Source organism: Meles meles, chromosome 17, assembly GCF_922984935.1.
Source record: "Meles meles chromosome 17, mMelMel3.1 paternal haplotype, whole genome shotgun sequence".
Classification (NCBI taxonomy): Eukaryota; Metazoa; Chordata; class Mammalia; order Carnivora; family Mustelidae; genus Meles; species Meles meles.
In genome coordinates this window covers 24,142,076-24,169,033 of record NC_060082.1, presented here as the reverse complement: position 1 = coordinate 24,169,033, position 26,958 = coordinate 24,142,076, and the positions used below count along the sequence as shown (strand labels likewise).

Sequence of the window (26,958 nt, the reverse complement as noted above, 5' to 3'; positions counted from 1 at the left end):
GTATGTATATAATTTATATAAAATTATATACATGTATGTATATAATTTATATAAAAATTATATACATGTATGTATATAATTTATATATACATATATACATAATATATGTATAAAATTTAAAAAAATTTATTTTTAAAATAGGTAATACATTTATATGGTTTCAAAATTTAAAACTTATGTAAACAGGAATAGAAGGAATTGAGTGAAAATTCTCTCCTATCTCTGCCTCCACCCTATTTGCATTTCCAAAGGCCATCAGTTTAGCTGGTCTTCCATTTCTTGCATATTCAAGAAACATTCTATAAATTTGGAAGCAAATATGTGGAGGTATGTATATTTCTTCTCCTTTATACAAATGATAGTGACTATATAGTTGTATTATACATTTCTTCTTTTACTTTATAGGAAGTCTTGAAGATAGTTCATGACCAGGCATCAGGTTCTCCCATTTTTAAAATTTGTAATGTGATCTCTTATGTAGGCATGCTATAAGTTTTTGATACAGTGAACTTTCTTGGACGTTTAGGTTGCTTTAGAATTCATCTGAGTTTTCCATGTATGAGTAGTTTTTTTTTTTTTTTATTACTGCGTAGTATTCCGTATTATAGATGTACCATAACTTATTTAACCATTCACTCACTGAAGGGCATCTGGGTTGTTTCCAGATTTGAGCTATTACAGATTAGCTGCTCTGAACATTTGTGTGGAAGTTTTTGTGTGAACATAAATTTTTATTTTTCTGACATTAATGCCTGAGAACGCAACTGCTGGGTTACATAGTAGCTGCATGTTTAGTTTTTTAAGAAATAGCCAAACTTCCCCAGAGTGGCTGTACCACTAAGATTCCCATCAGCAATGTGTGAGTGATTCAGTTTTCCATAAGCACCAAAGGCTAGGAGTTGAACTCTTATTATTGTGGCCATTCTTTTAGGTATGTAAGGGGTCTCACTTTTAAATTATGAAATATTACAAACTTCATTCAGTAAGAACTATCCAGAAAATTATAGAAAATTATAGTGGACATTCATTTTTCCAACATGAGATGATTCTTCAAAGATAAAGAAGTCACAAGTTAAGGATTATATTGTACAATTTTTTAAATTAAGTTTGATATTTTTGGACTCCTTTTATCTCCCAATATTTTTTTTAACCTTCACAGATTTTTCTTTGAGCATATTAAGATGGTGGTAAATGTGATTTTTATTTTTGCTATTTAGTCTGACAGAATTTATAGTTCTGTGGTTTTGCTGGAAGAGACTTCTGATTGATAATACCTCATGAGAGGTACACAAGGCATTTTACTGAGATTAAACTTTAGTCTTCTGATTTTAGAATCCTCACAATTGCAGTATGTTAAAATGTTAATTCTCTAAGATATTGCCAAGAGACAGATGGGATAATTATCTACATATCAAATATAATTGTTTGGAAGCTACAAATTAAATCATGAGCTAAATTTCTTATGCATGTAGCCTAAGTCTAGTAAATTCCCTTGAAGAATTGTAAGTTAGCAGCTTTCAAGAGCACCACAACTATATTTAAAATTAGTGTTTTGCCTACGTATTTGCTAAATAGTTATATTATCTATTTATAACTTCATGTAAAATATCTCACAGTGTTTTTGCTTTTCACTTTGTTTCGAACATTTTCTGCTTTTGATGTCCCACTAACTTTTTCTCTAGATGACTCTTACACTCTGGTCTCTCTTCCTTCATTATTTTTCTCAGTGAAGTCTCTACTGACCTCTGTCATTCTTTCACAGGCGCCATGCAGATGTTCTCTGTACTGTTGCAGTTTTAGTGTACGTGCTGCCAAAGTGAGCACAGCTGAACTCTGGGCCAGGTTATATGCTCCTTCCATATGTTTCCTTCACTCTGTTTTCATAAACGTGTACTGGCAGTTTCTCACTCTTCGTTACCTGTTACAGAACCTTTTGTTTCTTGTCCTCATGAGGAGGACAAAATCTTTTTTCTTCATTGTTGCTTCTCCAGTACCAACCTTGGTACTTTCCCCCTACTAGGCACTGAAAAAAGGTATATATTTTTGTTGAAAGGTTGAGGGAATGAAGCAGTGGACTTAAAAATACCTCCCAACCTCTTAGTTCCATGGGAATGTTTGGTATTCTTTCTCTGGTGAGTTATTTGTTTTTAACTTTTGGTTTTTTGAACAGGTTGATGAACTGAAAAGGGAAACTACTTGAGAAGGGAGTATTGTAGAGAGTTGTTCAGGGTTTGGTTTCTTCCAACCACTTTCAGATATCTTAGACTGATATTATAGCTGCATCTCTTTCATCTTGTATCTTATCTGTTGGCAAATCAGAGTTCTTTAAAAATGTCTATGTGTTTACTTCAAATCAGTGATTTCTGAGGTTTTATATTCATAAATGCTCTCAGGTTGCTCCATTTTCTTTTCTGAAAAGACTTGATGTCATTTTTTGGCTTTGTCTGTGGGAGAATAATGCATATTTGCGTCAATTCATAGAAAGTAATTAAGAAATTCTAACTAAACAGAAAGTACAGTTTAGAAACTATGTTCTCTTCATAGATAAGTTAGGCAGATTATGGCTCAGTGTAAATAACTTAAACCATTTAAATCATGATTTTAAAATTATGAATGCTCTTTTATATTTCTTCCTTTGTAAATTAATCTAATTTTTAATTAGAGAAAATGATTTGTTTAAATTGTTTGATCACCTCGTCTTTAAAAAATAAACATATTTCTTTAATATTTGAATAAGTAGCATTTACATATATTAATAATCACTAGCTATACAAGAATGTAGTGAAAATTCTTTCTCCCAATCTTATCCTCAAGACAGTTTTCGTCTGTACCCCCAATCACTAAGCATTACTCTTAGTTTCATAACATCTTCTCATCTCATAGGAGACGGCTTATTTAAAAGTGTAGAGTGTATTATCAGATAATTAAAATAAATTTTCTGTAACCAAAAAGTGGTCTCTTAAAATTAGTGAGGCTAAAATGTAGCAAAATAGGTCATGGCAGAAGATCGGCTGTCTTCCTCACTAGAGCAGAGATCAGCAAATTCTTCCTATGTAAAGCATTAGATAGCAATTATTTTAAGCCTTAGAGGCCATAATTCTCTTCTACAACTATTCACCTCTGCTGTTGTAATTTAAAAGCAGCCATAGACAAAATGTAGATGAATGAGCATATTTCAGCTTGAATAAAACGTTATTTGTGGACATTGAGATTTGTTTTTCCTAAAATTTTCATATGCTATGAAATATTATTCTTCTTTGAATTTATTTCTAGCCATTTAAAAATATAAAATCGACCTTAGTTCACAGGTTGTAAAATAACAAACAGTGGGCAGGATTTGGCTTCTTGGCTCTTTGTTGACTCCTGATGTGGCTCAAGATAATGTTGGATTCCAACACAATTTCATTTCTAATTGATTTTTTTCTTATATATATTTAAAATACTGTTTATTAAATATCTTTTTTTTGTCTTATACATCCTATTCCATATATAAGTTAGGGAAGAAGATGTAACAATTGTTGCATGATGGTTAAGTGCTAGACACTTTTTTGTATATTATCTCAATTAGTCTAATCACTAACTCTGTGAAGTAGATATTATTTCTGTTTTATAGGGTAATGAGGAAGAAGGGGATTAGTAACATTCCCAAAGTCATATACTTTCTAAGAGGTGGACTGTAGAGTTTAACAGAGGTTTATCAGATTCCATGTTTATAGAATTGAACCACTATTTTTCAGCTGCATAAACATGCTGCTTCCACTTTGAGTTCTTTGCTCATATTTAGGTGTTTCTAGTTTTATTGTTTTTTACTTGTTGGTTGATATTCAGTGCTGTTATTTTCTCAAAGGTATAAACAGGAAAATTGAATTCATATTTATTTTCATTACATAATTTTCACCTTGGTAATTTTGCTTTATGTAGCTCCCTCTTATGGGGAACTGGATTGGGAAAAAGGCAAGTGGAGTTTGAAATACAAAGTCATTTTTTTTTTTTTCAACCATGGTCCCTGTCTTGCAGTTATATGTATAATTCAATTTTGAATTTTGCAATTTCAGTTCATTTCCTTTTGAGTCCTCAGATGTTCAGAACATTTTGATGACACACCAATATTGGAAGATTGTTTTTCACAATGGTTAGAGGAAGAATAAAGTGCTTTTATATGAGGATTATAAAATATGTTAAAGTACATAGTCTTTTTTTGGACTTAAGAACAATTAAGAGTGATCTTTTTATTCAACAACAATATTGAATTATAGTCACAATGTTGATAGTAAAAATTTCTAATTTTCAAAATAAAATTCAACACAAAAAAACATTTTAATTCACTTTATTATTCTTCAAATTTATACATACATTCATTGATACTGATTTATTTTGTAGAGATCATTTCAAAATATGTAAGGATTCATTAAAGTATTTGAACAGGATTGTTAAAATAAAAGCAAAAACTAAATAGCATGCCATTGTAACTAACATCTTTTTTTGGAAAAGGTTAAATTGTAAGTTTATTTAAATCTTGCACTAAGAACTTGAAACATGTTAATTAATTGGGTGGTTGGGACCTTCTACACTTATCAGCCAAGCCATGAAGTATTTCTCTCCAGCTCTGGGAAATACACATTTTTGGAAGCCTTTTAGGGATTTGCGGGTTAATCTCTGGTCTACAGGAGCATTCTGTAATTGAATAATTTAATTATTGGTTCCAAATCATAGAGTTTTAGAGATCAGACTGCTTCTTTAATTTTAGTGATTGTTTAAAGGCTGATCATTAGGCGATTAGCCAAATGACCTGTAGATGTCAAAGAAAATGATTTATTTCATATCTGCCCCCAGAATTTAAAGCAGTAGCTAGTAATGAGTTCTTGCCATTGGATTTTGTTTTATTGATAAGAGTTGCAGTCATTACTTAATGACTACCAAGATAAATGAGGGGAAAATGCCCCTCGTTTATTTAAAATAAAAACTAAATACTGCATTTGGCTAAATTGAAAACAGCTGCAAGAATATAGCCTAATGCTATCCTAAATTAGAGACATTAATATCATTAAAAACATTAGTTGGACTTAAATTTAAAAAATTTTATGCACTGCAAAATATTAACATTTTGAGATTTATAGACATAAATCAGAAATCTCTAGTTAGGACATGGTGAGTTTATTGAAAAATATCAATGTATAAATAGTTACACTTTGTACACATGCCCTAGTGATTGAACAAAACCTTGTGAAGTAACTGTATTCCCAGCAACCCATGCAGTGCTCAGTACAAGTCAGGTATGCAAATATTTATTGAGTTAATTAATGACACCTATCTTCTGTATACTTTGTTTCTGAAAGAAAAAGGATATACTTATATCAATCCTCAGTGAAATCATACTATTATTTCTTTTTGTAACCAAAGAAGCTGAATATAAACCAAAGAAGTTTAAAATGGATAATTTTATTAAGATATATTAGTTATTTTCAATTTTCATTTGTATTTATATTGGGCTTTTGTCTTTAGGAAGTTATTTAACAATATTTTGCATGAAATTATGAAATGCTCCTGCTTACACAAAATATAAAACTGTGTCACATAAAACATAAGGAAGAGGTTCAAGCCATTTTTAAACATTTTAATTGAAATATAGCTGACTTACAATATACTAGTTTCAGTTGTACAACACAGTGATTCAACAGTTATGTACATTATGATATGCTCACCATGATAAGTATGGTTACCATCTGTCACTATACAAAATTATTACAATATTATTGACTGTATTTCCTGTGCTCTACTTTTCATCCCTGTGACTTATTTTACAACTGGAAGTTTATACCTCTTAATGGATAAGGGGGATTAAGAGGTACAAATCCATTTATTTATTTTTCATTCAAATAGAGTTAGGTTTCATGGAAGTACTCCATGCATTTCTCCAGCTCTAATCCTCTTAATACATTTTAAAGTTAAATTTCCAACTGGTTGGTGCTAGGATAATAAGCACAAGTCAGAAAATTTTAAGAATAATCAATATAGTCGGGGCGCCTGGGTGACTCAGTGGGTTAAAGCCTCTGCCTTCAGCTCAGGTCATGATCCTGGGATCCTGGGATTGAGTCCCGAATTGGGCTCTCTGCTCAGCGGGGAGTCTGCTTCCCCTCTCTCTCTGCCTGCCTCTCTGCCTACTTGTGATCTCTCTCTCTCTGTCAAATAAATAAATAAAATAAATAAAAAAAGAATAATTAATAGAGTCAAGTGGTCTACTGAAAATTGAATCTTACAATTTGGTAAAACCTAATTTTTAATATAGCTTGATATTATGTACAGTTATTGATACTTCAGATTAGAGTTCTCTATGAACATAATTACTTATCGCTTGCTTTATATATAATACCTTTGTTTTAATAAGGTGGCAATGCCAACAGAACCAAGGTTATAAAAATATATGAAGAAAGTGAGCATGATTCAAAAACAATTTTTTGAGGGACTTTTTTTTAAGAGCCCAAATTGAGCTAAACTATATTACATTCTCTCAAATATTTGTTAGAGTGGTTTTCAATTGTCGCTTTAAATTGGAATGATCATTAACTGATTTAGGCTTCTCCAGCTTTCCGATTTCCTGTATGTGACAGATACTACCTTCAGGTGAATATTGTTCATATTCAAATACTTTTACATAGATAACAATAGAAAAATTGGAATTTTATCCTTGAAATTTCAAACTAGGGGCCCCTGGGTGGTTCAGTTGGTTAAGCATCTGCCTTAGGCTCAGGTCATTATCGAAGGGTCCTGGAGTCCACCACTGTGTCAGACTCCCTGCTCAATGGGGAGTCTGCTTTTCCCTCTGCTCTTCCCCCTGCTTGTTCTCTCTCTCTCTCTCAAATAAATAAATAACATCTTTTAAAAAATGAAGCCAAACTAAAGAAAATTGAGATAGTGGTTGGCCATGGGGGAAACACATCATAGTGGCTTTACCTAGATGAGGCCATGGTGTAGTGTCTCAGACTCATCCTAGAATGCTTCTTACTTTGTGAGACATCTCAAACTGTACAATTTCAAGTCAACTGCTTCATGTTTAGCAAGCAGAAGTACAGTTGAGATAGAAACCATTATATTAGGGTAATGACTTTGTTCACATTAAAATCAGATTTGTGGAAAGGGAAGTTTAATCATAATTATCCTTTGATAACATGGGTCAGAAATAGGGAACAGGCAAGTATGAGATTTGGAACAGTCTGTAGTATGTGGTCCATGTTGTAGCTAATCTCTATTAGGAGAATTACAGAATTTTCCTCCATATTGAGGTTGATAATTCATCTCTTCCATTGAGATGATTCAGCATAGAGAATCAGTGAAGCTGTGTCTGTTCTATAATATAGTCTGCTTTTTCTTGCAGTGAACTTTATTTATATTTATATTTATATTATCTATTTATTACACAATAAAAATGTATAAACCGTTTTTGTGTGGGTCTTCTCCATGTTTTACCTTTTAATCAAATGCCTAAGAAGTAGGCACCATTTGTTTTTCCCGTAAGAAATTATAAAGGCTAAGATGGGAGCTTTCTTTTAATATGTTTTTTTCCCTACTTAATGTTAATTTAGTTCTCAATAACATTCTTGGTTTCTCCATTTCCTTCTTATTCTTCATCTGAGAATAATCTCAGGACACAGATGTTTCTGTATCAGCTCAAATAATTGGTCTCCCAAGTCTAGCACAAATACATGTTAATAATTCTGTGGCTTGCACATATTTATTGCCTGGAACAGGATTTCAAAATGAGAAAGTTTTAAGTAACGTACCTAGCCAGTTGTGTACTTGGAATGCAGAGACAATTTCCCTGATAGTCTTGCAAGAAATCATTTTACTCCGTGGAACAGTATCTCCATTTATGATTTTCTCTCAAAGTATGAATGTACTGAAAATGGTTATCTATCAAAGGCATTCAACATTGAAGTACAGACACTCATTGACTGTGGGAGGCAATCTTTGCAAATTGGGGTTTTCTGAGAGAGTGAATTGCATATCCTTTTTTCCTTTAAGACTTATTTATTTGAGAAAGAGAGAGATAGCATGTACATGTGAGCTGGGGGAGGGCCAGGAGGAGAGGAAGAAGCAGACTGCCAGCTGAGCATAGAGGCTGTCCCCCAGCTCAATCGCAGGACCCTGAGATCCTGAAATCATGATGTGAGCTGAAATCAAGAGTCTGATGCTTAACCAGCTGAACCACCCAGATGCTCTGTGGCTCACATATTTTATATGAAACAATTTTCTCCATTTTTTCCCCATCCATCACATTCCAAGATTTTGTCCAGAGTTCAAGAATACTGGACCTTAATGATATATATCATGCATTATCTCAGAATGCAAATGAAAGCCCACTTTCAATTAATAAAATTATTTTTGGGCTGACTGCCTATGAGATGATAGGCAGTCATCTCATTGGCCCAGGCAATATAGTTCAAGTTGAGAGGCCTTTGCTCCCTCCTACCTACTCAATCTATCCAGTCTTTCAGTGTCTTGGCCTTTGTATTCATAACATTTATTCCAATACGTAATTGACCATTTATTGTTTTTTTTTCATTTTTTTATTCTTCTGACTATAATACAAGCTTTGTGAAAGCAGAGGCTATTTTTTCCTTTGTTCACTGCTTTATACATGATGCCAAGCACAATAGAAGGCATAAAAACTATTGAATGAATGAATAAATGCTTCATGTAACCAAGTTGAGATTCTTTTTTCCACATTAATAGATTTAAAGAAATGCTAGATTTCTGACCAGGGAAGAAACTATTCAAATCTCATTTTATAGGTGGGGAGATTAAGCATCCCTAAGGATGGAAGAACCTGAAAAGTTTCCAAATGCATTTTGATCCACAAGAGTGCTTTCAATTAATGTTAGTACAGTTGGATCCTATTTCTACTTCTTTCTGGATCACCACATTTCTCTTTTTACATGATTCTTCTAGTTATGAGACATGAAGATATGAAGACATCTCCACAGAGAAATAAGGATCATGATCTCTTTTTGTAGTTGAGAGATAATTTTCTTGTTATACATGGAGTCCTGAGAATGCCAATAATTTTTAAACATCGAAAGAGAGCTTGACTACAACAGTAGCTTTTCTCATACTATTCTGTTAGCATCGAAATGAAAACTGTATGCTTTAGAAGATGTTAGTAGTTGTGAAGCAACACCCAAATTGGACTGTGATATCTTTGATAACCCATTTTGTCACTAACTTGACAATACACATTCTATTCGTGATATCATTTATATAATCCTTGGTTTGCCCGGGGACAGAATGGAAATATAATGTGACCTGTCAGAGGTCTCTGTGTGTGTCGGTTATTTGAGAATTTCCTTTGCTTTTGAATTGCTACGTGAGAAAGGGCAAATTTTGTATTACCAAAGTTGTACTTGGGAAGAAGCAGTGTTTCTAGGATCAAATGGAGGAGTAAGTTGTCTGAGCACCTTTAGTTCACTGCAGTGCTTTTTGTTATAAGTTTGTTATAAGTTATAATGCTTTTTGTTATGGTTTTAATCCTTGGTTTATAAGAATGATCAATAACTTGATTATTTATCAAAGCACATTAATAGAGTGAAAGATTATCCTATGAAACATTCCTTTAACAGGCAGAAGTTCAGATAGAGAGTGGAAGTAACTGACTTTGTCTCAACTATAGGAAATCGTTACATACATTAAAAAGTATGTTCTTGTTGATAAATTATTGGGAATTGCAACATAGTCACAATTTTTCTCCTTTTTTCTTTCTATTTCATTTAATAAATATTATGCACATTGAAATCTGCGAGGTATGATGGAAATTCAATGACAGAATAAGAAGCATATGGTCTCAAGGATTATATGTGTCTTCTTTCTTGTTTATTTCAACAGTTTCCTTCTTTTCTGGTTAATACGACTCATCTTCCAAGATTGTGCTTGGAAATGTTAAAGAGTTCCAGGATGTTAAGTTTAAAAATGAACTTAGCTGTTGAATGGTTCTGTTGATGTTAGTCCTGCAAACTCAAATGATGTCCAAATACATTACATGGAAACTGTACGAATCACCTACTTATCCCTGTTTTTTGCTTGGCTACTGCTGGTGTTTATGATACTATTCAGAGTCAGAATGAGTTGTTCCTGGCAACATGTACTGTTAGCCCAAACTCTGATGTTTTAAAAAGATGTTTTATGGACTGAGGTTTTAAATCAGAATATTATTTCTGTTGATCCTCATTTGCTATCCCTGTGAAATAAATAAATTCCAACATGTGAAAGGACATCCCTTTCCCAAAAGGGGAGAAAAGACTAATGAAGTCATGCTTACCAAAAAAACCCACAAAAAACAAACAAAAAAAAACCCCTCACTTTACTATGTAGTGCTGTGTAAAGGAAGCTGAACCACAAATCTGAGTTTCTTTTTTTTTTAATTTTTAATTTTCTTATTTTAGTTTTTTCAAGTTTTTATTTAAATTCCAGTTAGTTAACATACAGTGTAATATTATTTTCAGGTGTAGAATTTAGTGACTGATCACTTATATGTAACACTCTGTGCTCATCACAAGTGCACTCCTTCATACCCATTGCCTACTTAACTCATCCCCCTGCCCACTTCCCCTCCAGTAATCCTCAATTTGTTCTCCATAGTTAAGAGTCTCTTTCCTGGTTTGCCTCTCTCTCTCTCTCTCTCTTTTTTACTCTCCTGTGTTCATCTGTTTTGTTTCTTAAAAATTCCACATATGACTAAAATCACATGGTATTTGTCTTCCTCTGACTGACCTATTTCGCTTATTAGCCTAATACTCTTTAGCACCATCCGCATCCTTACAAATGGCAAGATTTTATTCTTTTTTACCACTGAGTAATATTCAATTGTGTATATATACACCACGTCTTCTTTATTTATCAGTTGATGTACATTTGGGATCTTTCCCTACTTTGGTCGTTGTTGATAATGCTGCTATAAATAGGGTGCATGTTCCTCTTCGAAACACTATTTTACTATCCTTTGGGCAAATACCTAGTAGTGCAATTGCTGGATTGTAGGGTAATTCTATTTTAACCCTTTGAGGGACCTCCATACTGTTTTTCAGAGTGGCTGCACCAGTTGACATTCCCACCAAGAGTGTAAGTGTGTCCCTTTTTCTCCATATCCTCACCAATACTTGTTTCTTGTATTGTTGGTTTTAGCCATTCTGATAGAGGTGAGGTGATACCGTATTGTAGTTTTGATTTGTATTTCCCTGATGATAAGTAATGTTTAATATCTTTTCATTTGTCTATTAGCCATCTGGATGCCTTCTTTGGAAAAATGTCTTCCGGAAAAGTGTCTTCTGGAAAAAGTGTCTTCTACCCATTTTCAACTGGATTATTTGTTTTTTGGGTGTTGAGTTTGATAAGTTCTTTATAGATTTTGGATAGTAACCTTTTATCAGATATATCATTTGCAAATATCTTCTCCCTTTTTGTAGGTTGTCTATGAGTATTTACTTCACTGTGCAGAAACTTTTTATTTTGATGAAGCCCCAATAGTTCATTTTGGATTTTGTTTCTCTTGCCTCAGGAGACATATCTAGTAAGAAGTTGTTATGGCCAATATCAAAGAGGTTCCAGCCTGTGTTGTCTAGGATTCTGAAGATTTCCTGTCACAGTTAGGTCTTTCATTCATTTTAGATTTATTTTTGTGTATGGTGTAAGAAAGTGGTACAGCTTCATTTTTTTTTTTTTTCGCATGTTGCTGTCCAGTTTTCCCAACACCATTTGTTGAAGAGGCTGTCTTTTTTCCATTGACTATTCTTTCCTGCTTTGTCAAAGATTAGTTGGCCATATGGTTGTAGGTTTATTTCGGGGATTTCTACTCTGTTCCATTGATCTCTGTGTCTGTGTTTGTAACAGTACTATACTATCCTGATGACTACAGCTTTATAACATAACTTGACGTCCAGAACTGTGATGCCTCCAGCTTCGCTTTTCCTTTTCAACATTACTTTGGCTATTTCAAGTCTTTTGTGGTTCCATACAAATTGTAAAATTGTTTGTTCTAGCTCTGAAAATTGCTGGTGGTATTTTGATAGGGATTACACTGAACATGTAGGTTGCTTTGGATAGCATAGACATTTTAATAGTTGCTCTTCCAACCCATGAGCATGGAATGTGTTTCCATTTTTTTGTCTCATCTTTAGTTTCTTTCATTAGCGTTCTATAGTTTTCAGAGTACAAATCTTTTACGTCTTTAGTGTATTCCTCAGTATCTTACGGGTTTTGGCTCAATTGTGAATGAGATTGATTCATGGATTTCTCTTTCTGCTGCTTCATTATTGGTGTATAGAAACGAAACTCATTTCTTTATGTTGATTTTGTATCCTTTGACAAATTTGAGTTTCTTAACAGCTCTGCAGAATCAGAGCAAGAAAGTTAATGCACAGATAAGCCTATCCAGGTACTCCCAGTCACCACTTTATGGAACTTCCAAATGCTGGGAAATACTGCTTCAGCCTTCATTTTTCTTACCTCTACCAGCAGCCATTTTAGTCTAATTACATTAAATTGCTGAAATAAAGACATCTCTGATTACTTCATGGAGAGACACTCTACTACAAACCAGACCGACTAGAGATCCTGCTGAAATAATCACTGGGCTCTTGCGCTGTTTTTGTTATTTCAATAAACTTATCACAAATCCATATTTCTCAGAGATAATACTGTGAAGCTTACTGAAATGTCTGTTTGCTTTGGGGTGAAATTTTATCACACTCATGTGATAATATTGATTATCTTAAGAATGCCGGTTACTAAATGTGTGAGAAAGAAAACATTAATTGAAAGGCTTCTCCATGTCAATTTCCACATTAGGTATTTCCTGTGCATTTTTATTTCTTTCTCTTTCTCGCTCATATTAGGAAGTTGAAATTGCCATCACTATTTCTCCACCTTGAAGAAATTGTGAGTCTCAGTACAGTGAAATACCTTGAGTTCTTTTAGAGTCCCATAGCCAGAGCCAGGCAATCTTGGAGCTGGATTTAAATGCGAGTTGTGTGGCTGTGAAGTTTGTATATGTTCTTTAACATTATAATCTTCAGAGGGCGATTTGTCCTTCTGGAAGTGTGCTTGGGGATTCTGCTCTGAGCACTCCAAGGGTCTATTTTCCCTGATGAGGCTGGTAAAAAAGAATGGGCCCAGCTCAGCTGAGTTAAAGATAATACCTCCCAAGCTGTAAACATCAAAGTACACAGATTGCTTTTGAAGGAATGGAAGGAGCAACTGTCACAGACTCTGCAGAAGAATAAAAGTTATGAGGATATTAGACGGTATGGTTCTTGATCCCTGGGTGGTGATAAGGTCAAAAGCTTATGTTCCATAAAATCTTTATTTACAGTAAATAATTGGCCTTTCAAAGTTCTTGTCTGAACTTTACAAATAACCACGGGAAAGAGGCAAGAGGCTGAAGTCTAATTGGCTGAACTAATTAGTAAGTCGCAGTTAGGACAAGAGTCTCTCACTTCTGACTCAGAGTATGATGTGATTTCTAGCATGACATATATTTTAAAAATTATTTATTTATTTATTTATTTTATAAACATATAATGTATTTTTATCCCCAGGGGTACAGGTCTGTGAATCGCCAGGTTTACACACTTCACAGCACTCACCATAGCACATACCCTCCCCAATGTCCATAAAACCCCACTCCCCCTCTCCCAACCCCACCTCCCCCCAGCAACCTTCAGCTTGTTTTGTGAGATTAAGAGTCACTTATGGTTTGTCTCCCTCCCAATCCCATCTTGTTTCATTTATTCTTCTCCTACCCCCGTAACCCCCCATGTTGCATCTCCACGTTCTTATATCAGGAAGATCATATGATAGCTGTCTTTCTCCGATTGACTTATTTCACTAAGCATGATACCCTCTAGTTCCATCCACGTCATCACAAATGGCAAGATTTCATTTCTTTTGATGGCTGCATAGTATTCCATTGTGTATATATACCACATCTTTATCCATTCATCTGTTGATGGACATCTAGGTTCTTTCCATAGTCTGGCTATTGTAGACATTGCTGCTATAAACATTTGGGTGCACGTGCCCCTTCAATCACTACGTTTGTATTTTTAGGGTAAATACCCAGTAGTACAATTGCTGGATCATAGGGTAGTTCTATTTTCAACATTTTGAGGAACCTCCATGCTGTTTTCCAGAGTGGTTGCACCAGCTTGCATTCCCACCAACAGTGGAGGAGGGTTCCCCTTTCTCCGCATCCTCGCCAGCATCTCTCATTTCCTGACTTGTTAATTTTAGCCATTCTGACTGGTGTGAGGTGATATCTCATTGTTGTTTTGATTTTTATTGCCCTGATGCCGAGTGACGTGGAGCACTTTTTCATGTGTCTGTTGGCCATCTGGATGTCTTCTTTGCAGAAATTTCTGTTCATAGCATGACATATTTTGAAATGACCTAATGTCACCAGAGAGCAACTATTGAGATCTTTGTAAATGACATTCAGAAAGTAATTTTGAAAGGATAAGCTTTTTAGGGAGTAAAATGATGGTTAAACCTTGTGGTAGTGATGTTACTTGGTACAAATAGAATATTTTATTATGTTAATGTTTTATTTTTATTACCTAAGTAATACATGGTCACTATGGAAAAGTTAGAGAATACTGATTAATAATAACCCCCAGAAACTTCAAAAAAAAAACCTTATAATTTCACCAATGTTAATTATTTGATATGTAATTCTTGAGATTTTTTCCCCCTGTTTATTTAAAAATATGGGTTTACCCAAACAGGATCAAACCACAGTAGTGTTTGGTGACCTGGTTTTTGATTTATTTACTTGTTGTTTTTCCACTTAACAGCATATCATGAATAGCTTTCCATCATTCGTGATTGCATACTATTCCATACTACTCATGCATCAAAAAATGTTTATCTTGCTTTCTATTATTAGGTAGTTACTTTGCTTTGATTTTTGACAATCAGAACAAGATTATCATGAACGAGAGGCTACAAAAGTCGTTTATCATGATAAGGCTACAAAAGAAGTTTATATACTGCTGTGTACCATTGTTATTATACAGATTGCTAATATCTTCCTAATATTTTCTTTGCCCCTTATTGAGACTTACACATTTTATACATTTTTACATTTTTATTAGTTCATACATGCATATATTTTCTTTCTTTTGTATGCTCTGCCTTTCCTGTCAATGCCTATAGGAAACTTCCCCACACTCACTGTGTTCCTCAATATGTCAGCCATTTCATAGGGTAAACAGCAGTGTCCTCTCAGGATTTAACATTTATTTTATATACATTTTTTTTTTTTAAGTTGTAGAAAGCCCTTGTTGCTTGAATCATGATCACTCATATTTTTCTGAGTTGTAAGGCATGTGTGTTTGGGAGACATGGTTTCAGTATCATGGACTTTCCTTAAAATTAACATAAGATTTTGTTTACTAGAGAAAAGATTATGGGTTATATTTTCTGAAACAAGTGACGGGCTCTGTATTTTGAACACCAAACATCTTGAGACTAAATAAAGATAAAGAATAGATTTTTATAAAGAAGCAGAGAGGAATATTGTAACAACTTATTTGCTATTAATGAATGCACAGTGCTCTGCAAAGTAATCATGTTAACCAGTACGCTGGTCTTCCTGCATCATCAACATTTCCGTAATAGTCTGTCAAGCAATGCTGAATCAAAGATAGCATTAAAGAAATTAGAATCAGCTGCTGGGGCTGAAATGTTTACATCCTATAAAATCTTTCCAAAGTAATGGTAAAAAGAGGACTCAGTTCCTTTGACCATGCAACTGGATGAAAGGAGTTTGTGGCTGTAGACAAATTTTACTCTCTTGAACAAATCCCCGAGCAGAGGATCATAATGTCTCCACAGCTAGTTCCTTGCGGGTCCACATTCGTTCCTTTTCCACGGCTTCAGCCATCAATATCGGATTCAAGAAAAAGGTATCGGATACTAGAAGAGGGTAGGCTATAGTATCAAGGGGTTGAAATAATGAAAACAGTGAATGTTTTTGTTGATCTAAAACTATCATTATTTGCTCTTGTTTATTCATCCAATATAGAATATTTTTAGTAACCCTAGTTTCACTTATACTGCATCTTTTAAATATATTTACTTTAGTGATCAGAGATAAACATTTCCAAGAATTCTCTTTAGTTAATATTTAACTAAGCAGTTTTTGAGATACTTTAGAACAATTGAATATATACCTTAGAATAATATGAATATATATAATTGAGTGTATGCCCTCTATAGATAATTATCAAAATGCTCTAATTCAGCACAATATTTTTTCTCTAACATTATTACTTAAATGGAAGTTATTTTGAATGTGTTATACTCAACATTTTTTCTAAAAAAAAGCCATTCAGTCACATTATTTAAGATACATGTTCAAGACTAGGATATTTTTGTATAGCATAGTGGTAAACATGAAAGGTATGGGCTAATCAAATACACAATTATCTCATGCCTAACATTTTCTGTTTTCTGACTAAATACAATAGCTTTCTGTCAAAATGCTGATTTCTACTTCTGCTCCTTTTTTCAGTACATTTAAGACTGGGCTGCCAGCCTTGCAGATGGGGTTGTTACCAATACATTGATGTCACCAGTCAAGGGAATAATTCTACCTAATGAGCAAGGGAAGTGCTAGCCAATTTTTATTACTGACAAGCAGTCATGAGCTAGCAAGAAGGAAACTCCCGTAGAAGATAAATCTCTACTCCATTAATGATTATATTTTTTATGATCACACTTAAAACTAAAATGCTTTTTCCTTAAATGGACTATGGTAAAGTAAGTGTTTGGGTGATAACCCATAATGAGTAAAGATTTATCACATTTTCTATTGGCCCTTTAGCCAGTAACACTTTCTTTGGCTTGAATATCATCAGAAAATTAGAAGTCAATGTATGCCATTTCTGTTTGATTCTTGATTGAACAGAAAGATGATTACTCTGAGAGATGTGAGGAAAGGCTCACATTTAATTTGTTTTTGCAATTATAATGGCAGCTTAGAATTTTCTCTTGTGCTCAGAGGAAAACGAAGGGTAATAAAATTAGTGGCATCTACAGAGCACTTTGTAGCCTTTGTAAATACTTGGAGCTACCCAGGATTGTAATATTGGGTGTAAATGTGTGTTCAGAGTAATTCTTCATCTTGTTCTCACTCTCCAGAGAATATTATTTTATGCAAAATCCAAAGGATTTGTCTCTCTGGATTTACAGTGATCAAGGCACTGATGTACTAAACAAATTGAAAAATAGTTCGAAAATGAGACAGGATATTCTGACATAAAAAGCATAAGCTTTTAGTTTTTTTTATATCTGGAAGTGGCCATTCTTCCATAGAATTGATTATGCGGATCATTAGACTAGTGACATGATGGCTACCATTCTATTATTGATTATTCTATGGTTTTCTTTAAAAAAATGCTTATTACGGGTGGTTAATCAAAATCCACTTGAGGTTAGAAAGTTGGTAAGTTAAAAGTAAGGGAGAAATGGCAGGAGAAATCTGATACATTATCAAGATCATGATCTAAGAACCGGGTTTATGCTTAGGTCTTGTTCTCTCACTGAGTGTGGAGGGGGTGTACCTCAGTTCAAATTGTTTATCTACATTGAGTTTCAGTTCTTTACTACAAATAAAATTTATCTCTAAAGAATTTCTTGTGTAGAAGGAGTTATGACTCTTTACATCGAGTGTGTGTGCAAGATAAGTTATAAGGAATTGGTGAGTGAGTCTTCAAAATGCATTTTATTTTCATTGTAACATTGTACTTTTATTAGATTCCAACTTCCTGACTTACTAGTAGTGTGATCTCAGACAGCATACTGAACTTTCTGAGCCTCACCAATCTCATCTGTATAATGAGGATAGTAATTCTCAGCTCAAATAATTTTTGTAATATTACATTTTTAAAAATACATGCTTAGCCTAGAGCAGGCACATGTTAAAATGGTATGATTGATGAATGCAATATAAGTTCAGTTTGGAAATGAAAATTTTCATTGGTTTTGAAAATATTTTTGGTCATGTTCATGTTAGTCATTGAGGATTGTTTTCTCTTTTTATTTCATTTTTACCAGTGTTTGTCAATTTCCTACTAAATGACTTGCTTATAATAAGGACAGAACAACTGAGTCAAACAACTGTTGAAGATGCACAGGTGGAAAAGAGATTCCTTGAATAGTTTTTTGACCCCAAAACTGGACATTTTCATGCCAAATGCAGAACTAAACAAATTAGGAAATAGTTTTAACATCTGGAGATTACAGTGAGAAATTAATTCAACTTTATGCTTTATATAGTTTTTGATATGAATTATGAACGAGTAACTTCACATTAAATTATTTAATTGGAACTTTTCAAATTATAACTTTATATTTTTTATTTAAATGAAAGCTTCTGAGTAATTAAGCATATATCTGTCATATGCTGGAAATATATGCTACTCTCAAGGAGCACATGCTGATTTACAAGTGGAATAATGGTTTCCTATTAATACTCTTCCCCATAAAAGAAATTCAAGCAGCTTTTAAAGTACTTGAGATTGTAAAGATAATGGCCTCATTTCCAGGACATTTGTTAGATTTTTAATATTATTGATTTAATGTCACCCTGTTTTACTAGTAAAGTGTCATTACTTACATGTGAATAATTATGAACACATTTCAGGTAGTTTTACCCAACTTCATGGTGATGCATTTCTATGTGTGCACTTAAAACCTTTGTGGCTTTAAACAGCTCTCATAAATGCTATCATGTCCACCTTTCTTCATTAAAATGAGTAAGAGATAATTTTCCATTTCAAAAGATCTTTTGCTTTTCAACAGGAACTTTTGAGGGATATTCTTTTTTTTTTTCCATTTTATTTATTTTTTTCAGCGTAACAGTATTCATTGTTTTTGCACAACACCCAGTGCTCCATGCAAAACGTGCCCTCCCTATTACCCACCACCTGTTCCCCCAACTTCCCACCCCTGACCCTTCAAAACCCTCAGGTTGCTTTTCAGAGTCCATAGTCTCTCATGGTTCGCCTCCCCTCCCCAATGTCCATAGCCCCCTCCCCCTCTCCCAACCCCCCTCCCCCCAGCAACCCCCAGTTTGTTTTGTGAGATTAAGAGTCATTTATGGTTTGTCTCCCTCCCAATCCCATCTTGTTTCATTTATTCTTCTCCTATCCCCCTAACCCCCCATGTTGCTTCTCCATGTCCTCATATCAGGGAGATCATATGATAGTTGTCTTTCTCCGATTGACTTATTTCACTAAGCATGATACGCTCTAGTTCCATCCACGTCGTTGCAAATGGCAAGATTTCATTTCTTTTGATGTCTGCATAGTATTCCATTGTGTATATATACCACATCTTCTTTATCCATTCATCTGTTGATGGACATCTAGGTTCTTTCCATAGTTTGGCTATTGTAGACATTGCTGCTATAAACATTCGGGTACACGTGCCCCTTCGGATCACTACGTCTGTATCTTTAGGGTAAATACCCAGTAGTGCAATTGCTGGGTCATAGGGTAGTTCTATTTTCAACATTTTGAGGAACCTCCATGCTGTTTTCCAGAGTGGTTGCACCAGCTTGCATTCCCACCAACAGTGGAGGAGGGTTCCCCTTTCTCCGCATCCTCGCCAGCATCTGTCATTTCCTGACTTGTTAATTTTAGCCATTCTGACTGGTGTGAGGTGATATCTCATTGTGGTTTTGATTTGTATTTCCCTGATGCCGAGTGACGTGGAGCACTTTTTCATGTGTCTGTTGGCCATCTGGATGTCTTCTTTGCAGAAATGTCTGTTCATGTCCTCTGCCCATTTCTTGACTGGATTGTTTGTTCTTTGGGTGTTGAGTTTGCTAAGTTCCTTATAGATTTTGGATACTAGCCCTTTATCTCATATGTCGTTTGCAAATATCTTCTCCCATTCTGTCAGTTGTCTTTTGGTTTTGTTAACTGTTTCCTTTGCTGTGCAAAAGCTTTTGATCTTGATGAAATCCCAATAGTTCATTTTTGCCCTTGCTTCCCTTGCCTTTGCCGTTGTTCCTAGGAAGATGTTGCTACTGCTGAGGTCGAAGAGGTTGCTGCCTGCATTCTCCTCAAGGATTTTGATGGATTCCTTTCTCACATTGAGGTCCTTCATCCATTTGGAGTCTATTTTCGTGTGTGGAGTAAGGAAGTGGTCCAATTTCATTTTTCTGCATGTGGCTGTCCAATTTTCCCAGCACCATTTATTGAAGAGGCTGTCTTTTTTCCATTGGACATTCTTTCCTGCTTTGTCGAAGATTAGTTGACCATAGAGTTGAGGGTTTGAGGGATATTCTGTAGCATTGACACAATGAGGGGGATCCCAAAAAGTGCAAGACAGTGCCTTTGTGTTGGTTATGGTTGAAGAATGGTCAAGAATACAGTAAATCATCCAAATAGAATTACAGGACAGGTTCTGACCAAGGGTCAGAGCAGTCTTACTTCATATAATATCTTTATTTATGTAATATATACATATATATGTGTGTGAATGTTTGATTTGATCACATTTATATAAATTTTCACACACACGTATAGTCAGTACTGGTTGTTTGCACTAGTTAGAGGCTTTCAAGCCTCTGAAAACACTGAAGTAGTGAATATGGAGCTGTTGATCCTAAGTGAATAAGGATTGGATTCCTGCAGCCTTTGGTCATATTTTCAACAGTTGATCGACACATAACTTTGTTTTATGTGTGTTTCTGTTTAACGAACCTAATATGTATATATATTCCAAATAATTTTATATATGCAGTATTTTTTTAAATCATAAAAAACTAACAGAAAGGTTTCATATTTTCTTGATCCTGGATAACATAGTCATAAATTTATTTGGCTTTTAACCTTAGGATGGTGTCGTCCACTGCACTTTTGTTTTTTTAAAATCAGCCATCATCTTACGAATCCAAAAATTTAGCCAGTTTTCATCTTTTCCACAGCTCCATCATGCACTGTAGATGTTAAATTAACATTTCCCAGAGCAGGCTCATGTACAGATGGATGGATTTCCTCTTTCTTTTTCTGCATGAACACTGAACTCACAACTGATAATGCTATAGTTCATTTCTAAAGAAAGCTTATCTGCAAATGTATTTTCTCTGTAAGGTGCATCAGAATATCCTTGCATTTGCAAGCACTAAACAGCACCTTAGCATTACTTCTAGAGGATTATTTTAAACAGTGAAATCACCAGCAAGAAAGCACAAAAAAAAATGCAAACAAGACACTAACGAAATAATGGAAAAGACACTTGTTTAACGACCAAGCCACCTAGGCGCCCCGAAAAGACATTTGTTTAAAGTCTGGAGCTGAATGGGGCATCTAGGTGGCACAGTGGGTTAAACCTCTGCCTTCGGCTCAGGTCACGATCCCAAGGTCCTGGGATCTAGCCCTGAATCAGGGGGGGCTCTCTGCTCAGCAGGGAACCTGCTTCTTCTTCTCTCTCTGCCTGCCTCTCTGCTTACTTGTGATCTCTGTCTGTCAAATAAATAAATAAAATCTTTAAAAAAAATAAAATTTAGGAGCTGAAAGGAGAAGGCAGAGTGTCACCTTGTTCAACCTTAGCTGGGGACTTGTTCTACAGAAGACTCGAATTGTTTGCTGCTTTACGAAAATCCACAGATGATCATGAAAATGCCATGGGGATTGATTTGGTCATTTTCTATCTGTCTACTCACTCTTCTCCAACAATCAAAAACCACTGAATCACTGGTCCTTTTCTGGTATTTGCTTTCCTATTAAATGACACTCTCATCAAATCAGATGCTTAAGCTAGAAATCCGGTAGTCACACAGGACTTCGTGTTCTTCACAGGGACCAAATTATCAAATTGAATTCTTTCAATTCCTAACTGTTTCTTAGTTCATTTTTAACATCTTTTTTTTTTTTTTTCTGAACTAGTGGGATTTTCTTACATTTAATCTTGACCCTTTTTGTGCAATCTCTATGCTGATATGAACTATTGAAATCCACAGACATAGAAATAATTCTCTATTTAAATGGCTGTCTATTACCTTTGAAATCCTTAATGCAGCTGACAAAACCATGCTACCTTTTCTTGATCACCTTTTTGTACTTTTTGCATTCCAACCATCACAATATAAAACAGATGAAAAACTGAAGATCCTATAATAGAACACTCATTCATAAAAGTTGAAACTTGGCATTTGATTTAAATTGTTTTTTTCTAGGTTAGGAGATAGTTTATTTAACACAAAACTAGCTCTAATTTGCTTGTCCGCCCTATCTATAGCTGGAGACATATGTAAAATGAAATTTTGTTAATAGGCACTGCCTCAATATAGGGTGCCAGTATAGAAATATCCTAATGCAATTTTAATGTCATTTTTCAGTATTGGTTATGATAAAGATATTTAAGATATAGGAACATGAAGATATTGCTTAACCCTGGAAATAGTATATATGACTCTAATATGAACTTCATTATTTTACATGATATCCTATATACATCACAAATTTTGTATCATATCCTACATCATGCTGCCTTGTTAGTAGATATCAGTAATTTTATATTACTGGCATCCATTTGCTTATTTCTCACTGGAAAACTACCTGTTCCTCATTCTCACTATGTGGGCTTCAGTGTCCTCCTCTATCTGACCTATAATCTAAGCCCTGAATTTGAAATTGTAGAATACAACCAAGGCTAAGCCATAGGACTTCATCCCCTGACTTCAGTGTTTAATTTGGAGATGAGTATATGACACCATCAGATCCGTTGAGACCCAGGGGAAGCTTTCCTTGAAATTCTGGTGAAAGTTTGCTTCTTTTCCTTTCAGGACTTAACATGAACCTTTGAGTAGATTCTTTTTCTCAGTTGCAAACCAAAGAATCCTACGTGATGTAACAAATAATATATAATATAATAATATAATATAATATATAATATAAATAATATAATAATATGAATCAGTTCAGGCAATTTTAGAGTCAAAGCATAAATATATAAAATTTAGTAACTTCATGACTCCACAAATCTTACTAGTTCCTCATGTATTAAAATGTTGTTTGGTATAGGTGCATTAGAAACTTGTTGGCACCTGTAATAATAACACTTTCTGTGTATGTATGCTCTTTAAGCTTTTATATGTAATACACCTATTACTCAGTTATGGACAATTAAATTAATTTTTTTCACTTAAATTAGTTTTTAATTTTTGTTAACATGAATTGACATGAAGTAAATTTACAAACAGGAGAATAAGAGAAAAATGTAGAGTTTTCAAATATGCCTGAAGAAAATGAAAGCTGGTTTGAAATGGAATTGCCAAGTATAGATTCTTTTCTGCAAAACCATATTGGTTAAATATAATTTATAGAGGCATTTATCTTCTGTGGTATGTTGTTGGATAAACTACAAGCACTGTTGTCATTTCTTTTTTTCTTTTTAAGCAGGACAATGTGATTCTATCATTAAGGGGAAAATTCCATTATAATCGATTCTCAATTATTTTCACAAGGTATATATATAGTCAGGTTTGATTTCACATCAGCGTCTTTCTATTTATAAGGAACACCTTTCTTGCTAATGGTGAATTAATGCTTGCTCAGTTTTTATGAATGCAGGAAGGAAATATGAATACTTTCAGAAGTACTAAATTTTAGGCAAGTTTGCAAACTATTAGTATTCTTGAGTTTATCAGCTATTTTATAATGTGGAGCGACTGTCTGTTAACAAAAACCTAACAGCTTTACATTTGGAAGGCCTCTTAATAGGGATTAGAAGGTGATGTGACAGGCTTCAGAATTCTGCGGACAAGCCTTGGGATCATTTGAAAGGATCATGCTGTGATGATGCTAGTAAAGTTGTGGGTGCTAGTAAAGTTATCTTCATCTCAAAAATGCTGTAAAGGCTTTAAAACAGACTCTGCATAGTTTCTTTCCATGAATATGGGCAATGATGGTGAACCAGGACCTGGAATTTTCCTCATGTTCTTGTAGTATTTTAAGACATATTTTTTGGGGCGCCTGGGTAGCTCAGTCGGTTAAGCCTCTGCCTTCAGCTCTGGTCATGATCCCAGGGTCCAGGGATCCAACTCCACGCATCCTCCTTGCTCATTGGGAACTCAGCTTATCCCTCCTCCTTTGCCTGCAGCTCCCCCTGCTTATGCCCTCTCTGTCAAATAAATAAATAAATAAAATCTTAAAAATGATGACAACATAAAAACCCATATTTTTCAATTTTCCTGTACCAGAGACACGGGTTATGTCAAGAAGCTGAATCTCTAGAATAGACTAAGTTATCTACTGTGGCTTTATTTCATTTGTTCTTTGAAATGAGTTGTATTCATTTTTGTTTCCCTCTTATAAATGGATAATTGAAATTTAGGACTTATTTGGTCTAGGAGATATCTTACATGTTTCATTTCAGTGGCAAATAGTTTCATGATTCTAAAAGGCATGTTTTAGCAAAATTTCTAAAGTGATAGTTTTGGATTTAATGATAATATTCAAATGGAAAAACGTCCAACAGAAGTAAATAAAGTGGAAATCAATTATTTTATGATATAGCTATAGAGAAACAATTGACTAGTTGTTTAAATATATAAACTGTATATTATACATATACTTATTTAAGTAAATATTTAAATAAATGTTCACAGTGCACATTTTTAGCCTTATTTTACCAGTAATTTATGTGAAGTGCATTAGTTATTTTAAAAGTATCACAAGTTTTTCAATAGTACTTTTCTCCCACACAGAAGAAAATAACTATCTATTACTGCCTCCTTTGGGGGACTAGGAAGGGGAAGGCTGAAGGAGATTGCTAGGTAGGAGTTCCAAATAAACACAACATCAGAATGTATGAAGAAGAGGTGATGAAAAATTAGAAAAATATTCTGAAGAGATTTAAAATTGACAATAATGATTTTGACAGATAAGAATGTAAATAACAAGATCAAAAAGCCAACTTTTATATAGCAAAACTCATTCAACAGTCAGCAAATATATTGCGTACCTAATATGTGTACATGACATTGTGTTAGGTTCTGAAAACACAGTCAAACTGAGCAAAACAGGTACAGTTCCTGTCTTCACAATTTGAGAGCCAAACAAAACTATTACTAGCAGCTTTGGAGGGACAGATAGCAAGAAACATGCCCTCAAATCAACTCTTGTGAGGCTTCTAGTTCGATATTATTAGTGATGCATTCCATCTGGCTCTTGGTAGCTTCCTGTCTAATTCAGTCTATTTTTGTTCATTATTCCTGCAAAGCACTAAGATAAGCTGTTTCTACTTTGCTCAAGGAGGGTACGCACTTACAAAATGTTTACCAAATTTGTAATGATATATTTTTAAAAGTTATCTTTTTTCCTCCTTTTACATATCTGTGTTCTGTGTGCTATGGCATAGAATGACTTATTTAATCTTTAAGGTCCAATTGAAAGACAGAGACCCTTAAAAAGTCAAACCTCATACACTGTAATAAGTCTATGGGAAAAGGAATAGAGTACACTAAGCAAAAATACATGTGTGTCACTTAACAAAGACTTGGGTGAGGAAAAAAGTTCAGGTGGCGTCTAAGGCAAGACCTGAAGGAAGCAGGGCAAGGCCTAGAGAGGAAGGCAAATGAAAGCTTAGTTAATCTAAGGGCTGTTCATTTTTCTTAAGGTCCAGCTGAATATTTTTATTGAAAAGTAGCGCTGTGAATTGTGTAAGATTGATGAATCACAGACCTGCACCCCTGAAACAAATAATACATTGTATGTTAATAAAAATTGAAAAATAATAAATTTTTTAAAAAGAAAAAAACAGAAAAGTAGTGTCTTACCTATCTAAAAGCCCAATAACTTGTATGATAATTAAGTCTGGTTGAGGAAATAAAGAGGAATCATGGTATGCCAGAGTATTCATATCATCCATAGCAAATCAGAAGCATGCATTTTCGAATTAACAAATATGTTCTTCCTTTTGGAGCAGGGTTATTCGGGAGTTTCTGTTTCCCAGCATAGATGCCAGATGGCAGTAGCCACAGATTGTCAGCCCCTGCATGCTGATAGTTGTCAGCTTTGGATGCTAACAGGGTGTTAGAAGCAACTACTGCTGAGTAGTTTTTAATTCCATGTATATTAGTGAACATCCTTTATATTCTAGGCAGTGGGCAAACAATTATAAGCAAAAACTGGTTAATATCACTTTAGAGGAGTTTGAGGTTTAATGTGGCTTTAAGAAACTGTTTATTCTCCCTTAAACCATTCTGAATTTTATAGAACTCTGGATGCCATAATTGGAATTAATTGGGGAAGGGAGGGAGTAAGCATTGGGAAAATTAGCAGGTAGATCAGACTACCTTCTTTTCTCAGACACAGGATGATGGGAAGAAGAAAGTGGGTGGTTATTTCATTTACAATACTTCCCTCTGTGTCACTATACATCACTCACACTAGGGATCCAATCTAGCAGTTTTTGCAGTCATGTCTAATTAAAGGTCATGCCTTAGAATAGAAGACTTTGCACATCACAGTGCTTTTGATGGTGTGATATATTTTGTAGCTATTTTTGTAGATTGATACATGAATGGAGCTTCCATTTGGGTTCAATATTTCTATTTATCACTGAAAGTTTGTTTTTCTTTGTTTTTCCGTGGCTTGCCTTAGAAAATAGATTTTAACCTGAAGGTAAGTTTAAAACATCTGTAGGTGCATTCATGTAAGCTAGGGTTGACTGAACATGTTCATTACAAGCATTTTTTGTTTGTTTTCTTTCTTAGGCTAAATGATTTCGTGACTACTCGAAGAACTCGAGAGAACAATACTAATATGTGCTCAAGTGAAAAGGGAATTCATATATTGTTTTATATCACTTTTGTCTTGACCACTAGAAGGATGGATTTGACGTTAGCTCAGATTGAGAGATTTTATGGAAGGAAGTTAGGATGCTTGGTTTGGTCAT

General features: G+C 34.4%; 1 protein-coding gene and 1 non-coding gene across 6 annotated transcripts in view; one reads left to right on the top strand and one right to left on the bottom strand.

Moving 5' to 3' along the window:
- KCNT2 (potassium sodium-activated channel subfamily T member 2) overlaps nt 1-26,958 on the top strand; it is a 344,600-nt gene that overhangs the window by 51,588 nt on the left and 266,054 nt on the right. The gene's annotated exons all lie outside the window — the stretch shown is intronic.
- Nucleotides 1,717-1,824, bottom strand: LOC123928541. Its single transcript, XR_006815751.1, has one exon. It is a non-coding gene; the product is annotated as a U6 spliceosomal RNA (small nuclear RNA).